Source organism: Globicephala melas, chromosome 15, assembly GCF_963455315.2.
Source record: "Globicephala melas chromosome 15, mGloMel1.2, whole genome shotgun sequence".
Lineage (NCBI taxonomy): Eukaryota > Metazoa > Chordata > Mammalia > Artiodactyla > Delphinidae > Globicephala > Globicephala melas.
Genome location: NC_083328.1, coordinates 71,747,750 through 71,762,276, shown reverse-complemented (window position 1 = coordinate 71,762,276; position 14,527 = coordinate 71,747,750). Strand labels below are relative to the sequence as shown.

Sequence of the window (14,527 nt, the reverse complement as noted above, 5' to 3'; positions counted from 1 at the left end):
TGATTTATGAGAGTACTTTATAAATTATGAGTCTTAATTTGCTGTAAGTATTTTCTCCCGGGGTATTATTTGCCCTCTCATCCTGTTGTGGTTTCTTCAATTGTGTACTTTTAATGTTTATATAATTATATACATAGAGTTATATGATGAAAGCTGTCATTCATAAATACATGAACACACAAACAAACATAGGGGCTTCTGAGTTTTCTGTCTTGGAAAGTCCTCTATCACTCCAAATTTAGAAAAATGTTTTCATATATTTTCTTCTATTAGTTTATCTTTTTTTTACATTTACAACCTTAATATATTTGATATTTATTTTTGTATAAATGTGTGGAGTAGGGATCTAATTTGACTACCGTATCAAATGAACAGCAAATTGTCTGATCATTTATTGAAGGATATATAAAATTTCCCTTGATTTGAAATGCTGCTTCATCATTTTCTCAGTTATACTTGGATCACTTTCTGGATTTTCTATCTCATTTATCTATGACTGTTTTCATTCCTGTACAACTGCCACACTGTTTTTAAAAAATTGAGATATAATTTACATACTCACAAATTTAATAGCTTTTAGCACAGTCACAAATGGTGCAACCATCACCACTATTTAATTCCCGAACATTTTCACCACCCCAGAAAGAAAACTCACACACCATTCTCCCATTGCCCTAGCCCCTGGCAACCACTAATCTACTTTCTGTCGCTATAAATTTGCCTTGTCTGTATATTTCACATAAATGGAATCATACAATTTAGGGCCTTTTGTGTCTGGATCCTTTCACTTAATCTTTCCTTTCCCTTTCTCTCTCTCTCTTTCTTTTTTAAAAAAGATATTTGAAATAAAACTTTATTCTGATTCTAAACGAAAGGGAGGAATGACAGTAACAAGATTTCACCACTGAATATTGTGATGTGATAGTAGCAATCTTCTATTAGACACTAAAGGAATAAACAGCTGCATTCTAAAACAGCTAAATATGCAGGTCCAAAAAAAAAAAAGAAGGTTTGTGGGGTTTTTTGCGGTACGAGGGCCTCTCACTGCTGTGGCCTCGCCCGTTGCGGAGCACAGCCTCCGGACGCGCACGCTCAGCGGCCATGGCTCACAGGCCCAGCCGCGGAGCGGCATGTGGGATCTTTCCGGCCCGGGGCCCCTGCATCTGCAGGCGGACTCTCAACCACTGCACCACCAGGGAAGCCCCAAAGAAGGTATTTTTAAAACTGCCACATTCACTCTGAAGCCTGTTCTTCTCCTTCAGCACCCCAAAGGTTAAGCACATATCCTGCTCAACTTATATAATAATAACGTGGCAAACATGCTGCACCACTGACATCACAGGACAGTTGCCTGTAAAACTAGACTTTTGACCTTGTTCTCCAGACTCATTTTCTCACAGGTCGTCATCCTCATTTGGGTGAACAGTTGTCTGAGCAACCTCTCAGTCATGCTTATGTTACACAGCCAGACTGTGCATGACAGTCTGGTAGGGCAAGAGTAGACGTGCCACAAACTCCAAGTTAGGGTCTCTAATTAATTTTCTAGCCAGCCAGAGGAAGGGCTTTTCAAAGTTGAATTTACTTAGGACAGAAATTTCATAGTACTGAAATTTCTTTTCTTAAAAAAATATTTATTTATTTGGCTGCATTGGGTCTTTGCTGCTGCGCGCAGGCTTTCTCTAGTTGCAGCGAGCAGGGGGCTACTCTTCGTTGCGGTGTGCAGGCTTCTTATTGTGGTGGCTTCTCTTGCTGCGGAGCACGGGCTCTAAGCGCGTGGGCTTCAGTAGTTGCGGCACGTGGGCTCAGTAGTTGTGGCTGGCGGGCTGTAGAGCGCAGGCTCAGTAGTTGTGGTGCACGGGCTTAGTTGCTCTGGGGCATGTGGGATCTTCCTGGACCAGGGCTCGAACCCATGTCCCCTGCATTGGCAGGCAGATTCTTAACCACTGCACCGCCAGGGAAGTCCCTGAAGATTCTTTTTTAGTGGAAGACAATTTTGTCTTACCTTTCCTGTCCTTAATATCCACTTTGTTGCCACACAGCACAGTGGGGGTGTTTTACATGCTCCTATGAGATCTCCATTACAGTTAAGCACATTCTTGTTAAGTAACTCTTGATGTTACATCCAACATTATAATGCACACTGGGCTTAGATATAATAGCCATCTCTCAGTCCACCAAATTTCTTCTGACAAACTGACCATACATTGAACTTAATAGATCATCTGCTGGTGTGGAACACAAGGGGGTGGACCTCAACACCCAAGGTATTTTCAAATTTACCAGTCAAATGATGTTTCATGAAAATAGTTTTTCCAGTAACACCATCACCAACCAGTATAAGTTTGAACTGAACTTGGGGTTCTCCTTGGGCAGTCATTGTGATATTTCTTCCAGAAGCATCTCTGTGCCCCATCTTAACATAATATTTTTAAGGTTCATCCATGTTGTAGCATGTGTCAGTACTTCATTCCTCTTTATTGCTAAATAATATTCCATTGTATGAATATAGCACATTTTGTTTACCCATTCATCAACTGATGGACATCTGGTTTATTTCCATTTTTTGGCAATTATGAATAAAACTTTTTTTTTTTTGGCTGACTGCAGGGCTTGCGGGATCTTAGTTCCCCAACCAGGCATCTAACCCGTGCCCCCTGCAGTGGAAGCGTGGAATTGTAACCACTGGACCTCTAGGGAATTCCCTCCACTTTCTTGATAGTGCCCTTTAAAGCACAATTTTTAAAACTTTGATGAAGACCAATGTATCTGTTTTTTCTTTTGTCACTTGTACTTTTAGTGTCATTCTAACAAACCATTGCCTAACCCAAGGTGACAAAGATTTGCCTCTGTGTGTTTTCTTCTAAGAGTTTTATAGTTTTGGCTCTTACATTTAGGTCTTTGATCCATTTTGTGTTAGTTATTGTATATGATGTGAGGTAGAGGTCCAATTTTACTCTTTTGCATGTGTATATTCTATCGTCCCAGCACCACGTGCTGAAAAAACTGAGCTCCCCATTGAATTATCTTGGCCCCTTTGTTGGAAATCAATTGATCAAAAATGTAAGAATTTATTTCTGGATCCTCAATTTTATTCAGTTGACCATATCAGAAGAAAATAGGGTTAATGTATCCCAATAGGGTAAGTGAAGCAAACACCAAATTGCATAATACCACTGTTTTAAGCAGTAAAGTTTAACAGAAGATAAAAAGCTTGAAATGTAGAAACATGAGGTGACTAGTCAGGCCTACCCCCCCCAGCTTTATTGAAGTACAGTTGATAAATAAAAATTATATTTAAGGTGTGCAACATGATGTTTTGATATACGTATACACTGTGAAGTGATAGCAAAGTAACATATCCATCACCTCATATAATTACCATTTGTGTGTGTGTGTGTTGTGAGAATATTTAAGATCTACCTAGTAGAAGCTAAACTCTTGATGTCTATTCCTCACTGTTGGGCCAGGAGTCTGGAGGTGCCTTGCTCCATGGTTCCAACAGTGTCAACATTTTTGTTTAACTTACTCACTAGCCCAGCTCCCAATAAAGAGAAGGAAAACTGAATGGGAGAGGGTCTAGGCTATAATGAATTGAATAAATATCCCCCAGGATGCTGGAAACCTTGGTGTTTTGCATGAAGTATCTCTGTTATCACGTGCAGTGAAAGTCCTGCACTGCATGTCTCTGGGGGAAATAAGTGAGATGTTCCATTTCAGTAGAAAGCATACAGCACAAAATTTTAGATGAAAGAGGTGTGAGGCACAAAACAATGAGGATCATTAAATTTCCTTTATTTTTTTCCATTGCATTTTCTGTTCTGTCTAGTAGAAAACTAACAATTGAAAGTTCTTGAGAAAGCTTGAGACACTCATGTACCCAGTAGCATTCCATTAGAGGGAAGGACTTTGTATCGGACCAGGCAATTTCATTGCAGTTATATTTCATTTCCGGCTAAGCCTCTTTTTTCTGTGGTGTCACAGCTTCCTTAACCCACATTTATGGGCTCAATTGGAATTCTCTTTCACCTGGTAAAGCAGGAAAAGGAGGGTTTATTTTTATCTAAAGTGAATGAGCCTATCAGGGGGGATATGGTTAACGCTTCACCGAAGGGACTCTGAAGCCCTAGAGCATGTATTGTACATCATCTGAGGTGGTAAAGGTTCATGGAAGTTAGAAAGCATGAAAGCCTGAAAGATGGAAAGATTAAAAACTGCCCAGGAAGTCCCACCATGAGCTCGTATTTCTTCTGTCTAGAATGTTACTTTGCGTTACCCAATGTGTAAAGAGCCCAGTTAAACAGAGGTTCTGGCCAAAGGTGGGGCAATATGGAATGTACAATATTTGAAGGAGGAATGTTTTTAAACATTGTTTAAATGTTTAAATGTTAAAAAAGGAGGAATGTTTTTAAACATACGGCCTTATAAGATACAGCACAAATATGCTACTTATTTTTCCTTGCTTGTATTATAGAATTACAAGAAATTCCCTCTTTTCCGTTTTACTTACTGTTTTATTTAAGATATGTTGGTTGATGTTGAAACTTGCCATTTGATACACTGGTTGCAGAACTTCCGGGCAGGATTCAGGTAGTGCTAAAAGAGAAGGGACTTTACCTGTAAAACCCTAGCTCTGAAGGTAGTTGAGGTAGTGAACGGGACTTCCGATGGTCTCTTTTTGGGTTGTGTTAAATGCTTTTGGCTATTTTAATCATAAGACTTAAAAAGTTTATGAATGGAAAACAGTGCATATGAGTTAAAGAGTCAAGGGGTAGAATGTAGTGAATATTTTTGGTTTCGTCCACTATCCTCCATCTGGTAACAGCACCCCAATTGTTCTTTGCAGAACTTTCCCTCTGCATATTGGACTTTCAGTCATGGTGTCCTTTCTTTCCTATAAGTGTGGGCAGGAACAACTCATGAATGGGAGAATGGGGAGCTGTGAGTATTTGGGTAAGAGTCAGAGAATCTAGGCTTTTAATGTTCAGGGATTTTGGTTCATATTGGGCAAATTTTTTTTTTTTAATTCTTTGGCCTTGCCACGCAGCACGTGGAATCTTAGTTCCCTGATCAGGGATCGAACCCGTGCCTGCTGCACTGGAAGCGTGGAGTCTTAACCACTGGACCACCAGGGAAGTCCCGGGCAAATCTTAATTCTGTTATCTTATTGGTGCCAGGATATTTTCTTTTTGCTAAGGGGATAAATTATTATTTTGTACTTGGACATTATGAGTGAGAAAGGATTAAAACATTTTAGCTTGTAATGCATAGACTATATCAATTCTGTTATATATATTATGACTCCACATCTCCATGTGATTAATAGTATATATTCTATGTGGCAACAAATATAAGCAACCTTGATATGGATCTAGGTGGAACATTATTTTTGAAAAATGTTAAACTCATGTTTTAAAATTTCTGATAACCTTTAAATGCTTTTGCATACTTGAGTTCTAGAGTGTCATTATGATCCAGTCCTGTGTTGAGAACGTAATCAATATACAATTAGTTTCTCTGCTATGCTAGGTCATATATTGTTAGAGGAAGCCAAATGCGGCATAATTCCTTTTTTTTTTTTTTTAGGCTTTCATAATTAAACTGTATAAAAGACTTGGAATCTGATTTAATAGTCAGTGGGTAGAGAGGCTAAGTATCTTGTGTTGGCTGGAGTACATTCTCCACAGCATGGAGACAGATCAGAGCCAAAGGCTGGAGTAAAAGGTATCTGGTTCCATGGTTCCAGCAAGGTCAACATCTTTGCTTGTCCTGATCACCAGCTCCATTGTCCTTATTAGGACAAGGCTGAATAGTGGCAGGGCTGGTGGGAGAGGCCCTAGGCTATGATGAAGGAATAAATATATTCCAGAGTGCTGAATGCCTTGTCTTTTCCCCTATGTGTTCGGAAGAAGGGCTACCTGATGGCACCATTATTTAAATATTGGGTTCCCGAAGTTCCTGTACGCTCACGTGCAAGCATGGGAGTGAATGTTCAGAACTGCAGGTCTTCAGGGAGAGAAGATGAAATGTGCCATTTCAGTGTGTGAGGTCTAAGACACTGGGTGAAAATGTTATGGGGTGGAAAATCAGCGAGGGTCATTAACTCCCTGCTTTGCCTGGATAAAACTTTTAAAAGAAGGATGCTTGAGAAAAGCTTGGAGTACCTAGTAAACCCATTAGAAGTCTATTTAAATAAGGAAGGAGTCTACATTAGACCAGTTATGACGTGGCCCAAAGGCACAAGTAAATTTTATGAGAAAGCAAATTACACTCTCAGCCCATGAAACATACTCTTCTTGTTGTGTTGTCACAGTATTTGAAATCCACACTTACGGTTTCTTTAGGAAGAAGCTGATTGCAGTCCCAGCTCTCAGCTGCTAGGTTATAAGAGCTATGAATGACGAAGCCAAACGGTAAGATGGATGGGGGGAGGGACTTCCATGAGCGATGCACTTGACATGAGTGATGCACTCGATGCAATTGGGACATCTAGTGCCAACTGTTTGCAAAATTTTGGAAGAATCAATGATTAAAATTCCATGTCTCTCTTCATATATCTTCCTATGAAGGCTGCTTGAGTTGTGTTGGTGTCCGTGTAACTTCTGGGATATCCAATCACAGGCGTTCATCCTTATATCCTTAATTTACTGTTTACCCAAGTAATTCATCCCTTGTGGCCACCATATATTACATGACTACGGTGAATGAGGGAATTCCAAGCAGGCACCTGTGGACCCAGGGAGTTTTTAGCATTTAAGCTTCAGAAAAAGCTCCTTGATTTATTGTGAATATCTAACTCTCCTAGTCATGCTCTAAGGATCTTACTTTATCTCACCACTGTACTCATTACTGTATACACCTTATGTATTTCTCCCTTAGGACTGTGGCCCAAGGCTTCTGACCTTTTTCCATCAATTCTCATTTGGAAACGTCCCAGGCTGAGTCACAAGGCTAATTGGGAAGGGATCTAATTCATAAACTCCTAACAGAATTTCCTTCCAGTCTCACTCTGACTACTTTCTGCTCCCTTGCAGATGCAAGAGATTTTATTTATTCATTTTATTTATGAGCCTAATACTACTTCCTGACTTCAGGTTAAACAGCTCTCTCCACCACTGCACCAAAAGATTCTCCGGATTTGTCTAATGAAAAGTTTCAGCAGTCAACTCCTTTCTTGGGCATCCACCTTCTAGGACAGGTTCCCTTACTGATTACTGCATTAAAGGTTTCTTAAGCAACTCAGCCCTACTGATAGCCTACTAATTTCTATCTTGAATCAATACACCTTCTTCAAAATCTTCAGAGTCATTCCATACCTTTATATATAGCATCCTGTACAGTAGTCAACCTCCCATGTAGGATCTTTGACTGAAGTAATTCTTTGTTCACAGGCAGATATTCACTTAGTTCTGGTTGAATTAAAGGGGGAATTTTGTTCCAATCAGGATGTGCCGACAGGATACAAAAGGACATAGTAAAATTCCCATTAGAAGAGTCCCAGATTCCAACCAGAGCTAAGCCTCTGACCCCTCCTTTGGCTTCACCACATTCCCTTTACTCTTTTTTTTTTTTTAATTGAAGTATAGCTGATTTACAGTGTTGCGTTAATTTCTGCTGTACAGCAAAATGATTCAGTTATACATATACATATGTATGTACATTCTTATTTGTATTCTTTCCCATTATGGTTTATCACAGGATATTGAATATAGTTCCCTGTGCTATACAGTAGGACCTTGTTGTATATCCATTCTCTATATAATAATTTGCATCGGCTAACCCTAACTTCCCACTCTGTCCCTTCCCCAGCCCACATTCCCTTTACTCTTTTTTTTTTTGGCTATGTTGGGTCTTTGTTGTGGCACACAGGCTTTCTCTAGTTGTGGCGAGCGGGAGCTACTCTTTGTTGTGGTGCGTGGGTTTCTCACTGTGGTGGCTTCTCTAGTTGTGGAGCACAGGCTCTAGGCGCACGGGTTTCAGTAGTTGTGGCACGCGGGCTCAATAGTTGTGGCTTGTGGGCTCTAGAGCACAGGCTCCGTAGTTGTGGCCCATGGGCTTAGTTGCTCTGCGGCATCTTCCTGGACCAGGGATTGAACCCGTGTCCCCTGCACTGGCAGGCGGGTTCTTAACCACTGCGCCACCAGGGAAGTACCTGATGTGGATATTGAACCACCTTTGCATCCCTGGGATAAATCTCATCTGATTATGATACACGATTGTTGTAATGTATTGTTGAATTCTGTTTGCTAATATTTTGTTGAGGATTTTTTGCATCTATGTTCTTCAGTAATATTGGCCTGTGATTTTCTTTCTTTCTTTTTAAAAATAACCTATAATTTTCTTTATCTTTGTCAAATTTTGGTATCAGGGTGAGGCTGGCTTCATAGAATGAGTTTGGAACATCGATGATTGTCTTTAGCTGTGAAATCTCAGCTAAAATCTATGAGACAACAGAAGAAGTCCCACTCCATAGCCTATCATAAATACATTCATTTTGCACCATTGGTCTACTATAAGTTACATAAGTAGTCTCCTCCTTTTGAGTATTAAATCTGATTCAAATATTTTATATTCATAAGTAATATTGATGAACATCTTTGACCACATCATTATTTCATCAGCACATCTTTTAGTAATGATCTTCACCTGGTGTGATGCCTGTGGGTCCTCCAGTCCAACACCCACTTAATCCTCCAAAAACATGGGTCCATTCCTGTATCATCTCCAGTTCCTTCAGTTGGAAATCCATATTGTGGGTGCCTATGAAATAGGAGAGCTCCATTTCCCAAGTCCCTTCACTACCTATTCCTGCCTCAGGCTCTTTTCATATCACACTCTTATGCCCTGAGTAAAAAGTTCAAATACATGCTTCAACAATTAATACACATCTTTGAATTTTATTCCTTTATGAATAATTGGAACTAAATACCAATACACTAAATGTAAAAAAAACTTCTATAATATTCAACCCTTGTAAAATTCTGACATCATGATTTTTTTTAACATCTTTATTGGAGTATAATTGCTCCAATAATGTTAGTTTCTGCTGTATAACAAAGTGAGTCAGCTATATGTATACATACATCCCCGTATCTCCTCCCTCTTGCATCTCCTTCCTACCCTCCTTACCCCACCCCTCTAGGTGGACACAAAGCATTGAGCTGATCTCCCTGTGCTATGCGGCTGCTTCCCACTAGCTAGCTATTTTACGTTTGGTAGTGTAGATATGTCTATGCCACTCTCTCACTTTGTCCCAGCTCACACTTTCCCCTCCCCGTGTCCTCTAGTCCATTCTCTATGTCTGCGTCTTTATTCCTGTCCTGCCCCTAGGTTCTTCAGAACCATTTTTTTTTTTTTAGGTTCCATATGTATGTGTTAGCATACGGTATTTGTTTTTCTCTTTCTGACTTACTTCACTCTGTATGACAGTCTCTAGGTCCATCCACCTCACTACAAATAACTCACTTTCGTTCCTTTTTATGGCTGAGTAATACTCCATTGTATATATGTGCTACATCTTCTTTACCCATTCATCTGATGTCATGATTTTTAATTAGCAATTATTATTTAGACATCAGCTTTATAAAGCTCAAAGCAATGCCTTCCAATAGAACTTTTTCTGCAGTGATGGAAATGTTCTATGTCTGCATTGTTTAATATATTAGCCACAAGTCACATGAGATTATCAAACACTTGCAATGTGATTAGTGAGACTGAGGAGTTGATAGAATATTTTATTTTATTGAATTGTAATTAATATAAATTTACACTTAAATAGACTCCTGTGACCAGTGCCTGTGGTAACAGACAGATCAAGATTAGATGATTAAGACAGCGACAGCTGTAGTTTGAATGGGCCAACCTTAATGTGAGAGGCCTGGCTCATTAGATCAACTTGAACCACATCTGGTCAACTCATGGTGATAAAGGAGGCTGTAGAGTTTTCTGAACAATGTTTCCAGCTCTGGGCCAGGGGTTACCAGGGATCAGCCAGATTAGAAGGGTGTCAGATTAGAAGAAAGGTGTGGGACATGGAATGGTGATACATTTATCTTGGGAAAACTTCATTTGGAGGGGGGTGTGATTGGGGCAAAGTGGAATCATGGGAGTAGGTGACCACAAATTTCCAAGTTGGTAAATTTACATGGGATTTGCAGAGGGAAGCAACATCTTCCATAGCTGCTGGAGGTTTAGTAGAGAAATCGAGATCATTGTTAAATTAGCTGAGCTTTTATCATTTGATTTAATCCCACGATCTTTCAAGGATGGAGTACTTTCCACAAATATGCCTTGTTCCATCTGAGAAGATATTTCAGAGATCGGAGACACGATACTTGTCTTCTTTGGGAGCTAATTTATATGGAACCTAGAGGAAAAGTTTAAAAACATAGAGTTTAAGGTGGAATGTACATGTTGATTCCTTTATAAAACAAGAATTTTGGATAAATGAAGGTTTGGGAAGACACAAGTAATAATAGTAACATTTTCCTTAGACTCTCTGCCAGGCACTGTGGTACGTGCTTTGCCTGTGCCATTTCATTTTGTCTCATGACACACCTGGGGTAGGTATTATTCAGCTCCATTTACAGATGAAGAGGTTGGAGCCTTGAGGACTCGGAAATACTCAGCATCTCCAGGTCAGCAAGGGCAGAGCCAGACTGAGTCCCAGAGCAGCCAGGACCCCTATAGCCCTATAGCCCTTAGTCTATCCTAGTCCTCCCTCTGAATGGGATATTCCCACGCTTCTTTTTTGTTTGTTTTCCCTCCTATTCTATTTTCCAAATCAAATATAAATTCGCCTTTAAGAAAAATAATTTGTAAAACACCTGAGTCCAGCAGACAAAATTGAAGTAGACAGCTGGTATCTGAGGGCTTCTGGACTAGCCAGTGAAGATTTTCTTTGAGAGAAAAATTCATGAAGTGTTAGGATTAGGCTACCCCTTGCCAGCCTGCTTCTCAGCCCATTTGAAAAGTCAGAATGATGTCCTCACTTTATGCAAGGCATGGTTTTGGGTTTTAGGGTACCGTGGCAAAGGAGTCAGACACAGTTCCTACTTATGGGACTCATACTCTAGGTTGAGAAAATACTAAGTTAAACAGTTACAGTATAATGTGATAAAGTTTAAAGTAGGGCCAAGATAAGGTTCTGTGAAAAGAAAAGGAGAACCATTCTGTCTGGGGTGAAGCTTCCATGGAGATTTTTATTTAATATGAAACTTGAGGCATGAGTGGGAGTTTGTTGAAAAGTGGGAGAAAAACATTCCAGGCAGAGATAAGAGCTTGAGTTAGAGGACAGAGGGAGAGGGTGCCTGGGGCCTTGGAGAAAGACCAAGTTTAGTGAGGCAGGTTTCTAAGCGTGAAAGGGAATGAGGAGTCATGAGGCCCGAGTTGAAAGCAGGAGGAAAAACATCAGTGAAAACATTCAGTGGAAACAGGAAGTGTGAGAATCTACTCAGCAGAAGTGAACTAAGCCACCCCAGGAAACAATCCTTTGGGACTAAGGCATCCCGAGCCTTGGGTTTGTAATGCAGCTCCACCACTGACCAGTTGGCTAGCGCTGAGCATATTACTTTAACTCTATGATTCTCGGTTCCCTTGTCTGTAAACTGGGTATTATGTTTGCTGTGAGGACCCCATGAGATGAAGCACCACTTGGCTAAAAATGTTAGTTCTCACTGACAAAGTTGGAAGCCCTTGACTACTCCCACCAGAGCCCAAGTTTCCTGGAAGATTGTGATCAGATCTGCTTGAGCTATTCTGTCCTCCATGCCCGGTCGCCACAGGAAGCTCAACACTGCACTTGCTGGGCATAAGATGAGTATTTTTTTCAGGCCCTCATTGGCACTGCCATCTCCTACCTCACCTGGTCTTTCCAGCCAACACCAGGGTCTCCAGAGCAGGAATGGTGAGTTGAGGGTGTTAGACTTCCGCGGTCTCCTAGGAGTTTCGACTCGCCCAGGAAACAACAAGAGTCGGAAGCCGATGCAAAACGCAAGAGGTTTATTGAAGGCCGGTGCACCGGGGTTCCTTGGTCCTCACGCAGGAGGCCGAAGAAGGAACCCCTTTTGGGCGCGAATATGTCAGTTTTATAGGTTCCCACTTCTCCGTATGTAAATTATAGATTTGGTTGTGTTTTCCTGCTGATTGGTCCCGGCTTAGCCTCGGACCAGAGAGGGAACTTGTCCCCAGCTTCCTGATTGGTCTTTGACAGATACCTTTTTTACATTTTGTTTATCTCCCTCCTTCTCGGAAGGGGGCCGGACATCCTGGAAATTCACCCATTGTCTAAGAAGCCCCTATTGTCTGGAGAGTTCTTAATCATTAGCTGGAACAATGTCCCTCGAGTCCCACAAGGGGAACCATTCTGCAGAGGACAGGCTGCAGGATTGGGGAGAGCAAACACAGCGACATGTGGATCTAACAGATCTCACAGTGAATGCTGCATAGGCCCTGGATTAGATCACAATGCTGATGCATTGATTGCTGGCCAGTGTGTGACCTGGGCAGTTAATTATTATAAGGTGCAGAGGAAGTTAGTATGGTCGGCTCATCAGGGCCTGAGCAAGGGTGAAAGTGGTCCTCATGCACTTCAACACCTCTACTGGCCTCTGCTAGCTACTCTTTTTTGAACTCCTTTGTACAGGGTTTCTAAGCTGAAATACCACGGTTCTAACTTGGAAACTCTGGTGACTTCAGAAGGACTGTTAGAAGACCCTAAGCTCCTAATTTCTCCCCACTCTGAAACAAATTCTACCAAGATATGAAGAGTAGCTTCCTTTTGGTGGCAGAGTTACAGAAGAGTCCATTTTGCTCACCTTTCTTGTAACATTGATAAAATAATAAAGATAATCCCCCTTTTTTTAAAGAGGAAAAATCTGGAACCCAGAAAGAGTGAGTTGCTGGCAACTTCTACCTTTTGCAGAATCTTTGCAATGACCAAGTTCTTCCATTCCACGTGACCTCATGTAATCCTCACAAAACCCGAGGTATGGATGTCCTCTTATCTTTCCCGTGAGGAAGCTGATGGTCTCAGAGATGTAGAGTGAGCTGACCAAGGCCACACAGTGTGAAGGGCTCAGCTTGACTCCTTGCCTGGGGCGCTGTCAACCGGGAGGCTGGCAGACACTTTTCCCTGGCAAAAGCTCAGATCTGAGTGTCCTGTGCTCGCCCTTGGGCCATGACCCTGCCTCCTCATGCTGTTCTGTGTTGCAGAACTCACCCTGGGCCACACCCTGCCCCAGGGAGTGAGGACATAGCCCCCGGAGGGGAACTGTGGAGGAGGGGGCCATCAATGACAAAAGACCTTGTGGGAATATTTGAGTCCCTAGAGAGGCTGGAGGAAGAAAACTGGGGAAAACTTGTCTGGGAAAGTCCAGGTCCAACCCTGATACTTACAACATGCTGTGGGAAACATGAGCTGAAATTCTCCATGAGACATGAGAAATTGCCGCAGCTCCAGGCTGACGCTTTCGCTGGGAGCTGTAACCCTGTAAGGTTTGCATCCGAGTAGTTGACATCATGAAGCAAGGCCTGCATTTTGCACTGTTTGTTCTAATACTAATCTTTTCTGTTTATGAAACGTCTCTTACATACCAGGCAGTATGCTGTGCACATTACATAAATCATCTTATGTGATCTTCACAAAAACTCTATGGCTCAGATTTTATTGTTTTGCCTTTTTCACAGATGAGGAAACCATGACCCAGGGAAGTTATGAGACACGCCCAAGTTTATTTAGTTCATAATTGGCCAGACTGGGATTTAACTTGCGTTTCTCTGACCCAAGCCTTTGTTAAACCATTATACTGTATCATTGTACCACTACCCTGCCAAGGATCTTTGCCCCTCAGAGAGGACACTCCCCTCCATCACTTTTCATACCCCAGAGAGACCATCAATTTTCCATGAACTCAATGCCTGTTCACTTCTGGGCTTTATTCTTTCTGGAAATGGAGTCTGGTAGAGGAAGAAAGGAACTCATAGAGTTGTGTCTGGGGTGGCAGAGAGGTCTTAGAGGTCCTTGGCTTAGGGTGGGAGATAGAATTGGATGTGTATCTATTGACCTAATGCCGGTAGAATATAGCAATTTTGTAGCAGTATAGCTCCATTTCCTGCTCCCATCTTTTGTGCTTTTGCAATATATCTTACATTTATGTATGTTTTAAACCTAACAATACTGTTATAACTATCACCTTAAACAATCTTATCCTTTTTAAAAAAATTAAGAGAAGAGCACATACACACTTTTTTTTTTTTAAATTTACTTTTATTTGTGTTGGGTCTTCGTTACTGCGCGCGGGCTTCTCATTGCGGTGGCTTCTCTTGTTGTGGAGCACAGGCTCTAGGTGCGCAGGCTTCAGTAGTTGCGGCACGTGGGCTCAGTAGTTGTGGCTCACGGGCTCTAGAGCACAGGCTCTGTAGTTGTGGTGCACGGGCTTAGTTGCTCCATGGCATGTGGGATCTTCCCGGACCAGGGCTCGAACCCGTGTCCCCTGCATTGGCAGGTGGATTCTCAACCACTGAGCCACCA

At 41.5% G+C, this 14,527-nt stretch overlaps 1 pseudogene; it reads right to left on the bottom strand.

Annotated features, from left to right (window-relative positions):
- Positions 1 to 1,394: 1,394 nt before the first annotated feature.
- LOC115848245 (GTP-binding nuclear protein Ran-like) lies at positions 1,395 to 2,377 on the bottom strand (annotated as a pseudogene).
- Positions 2,378 to 14,527: the final 12,150 nt, after the last annotated feature.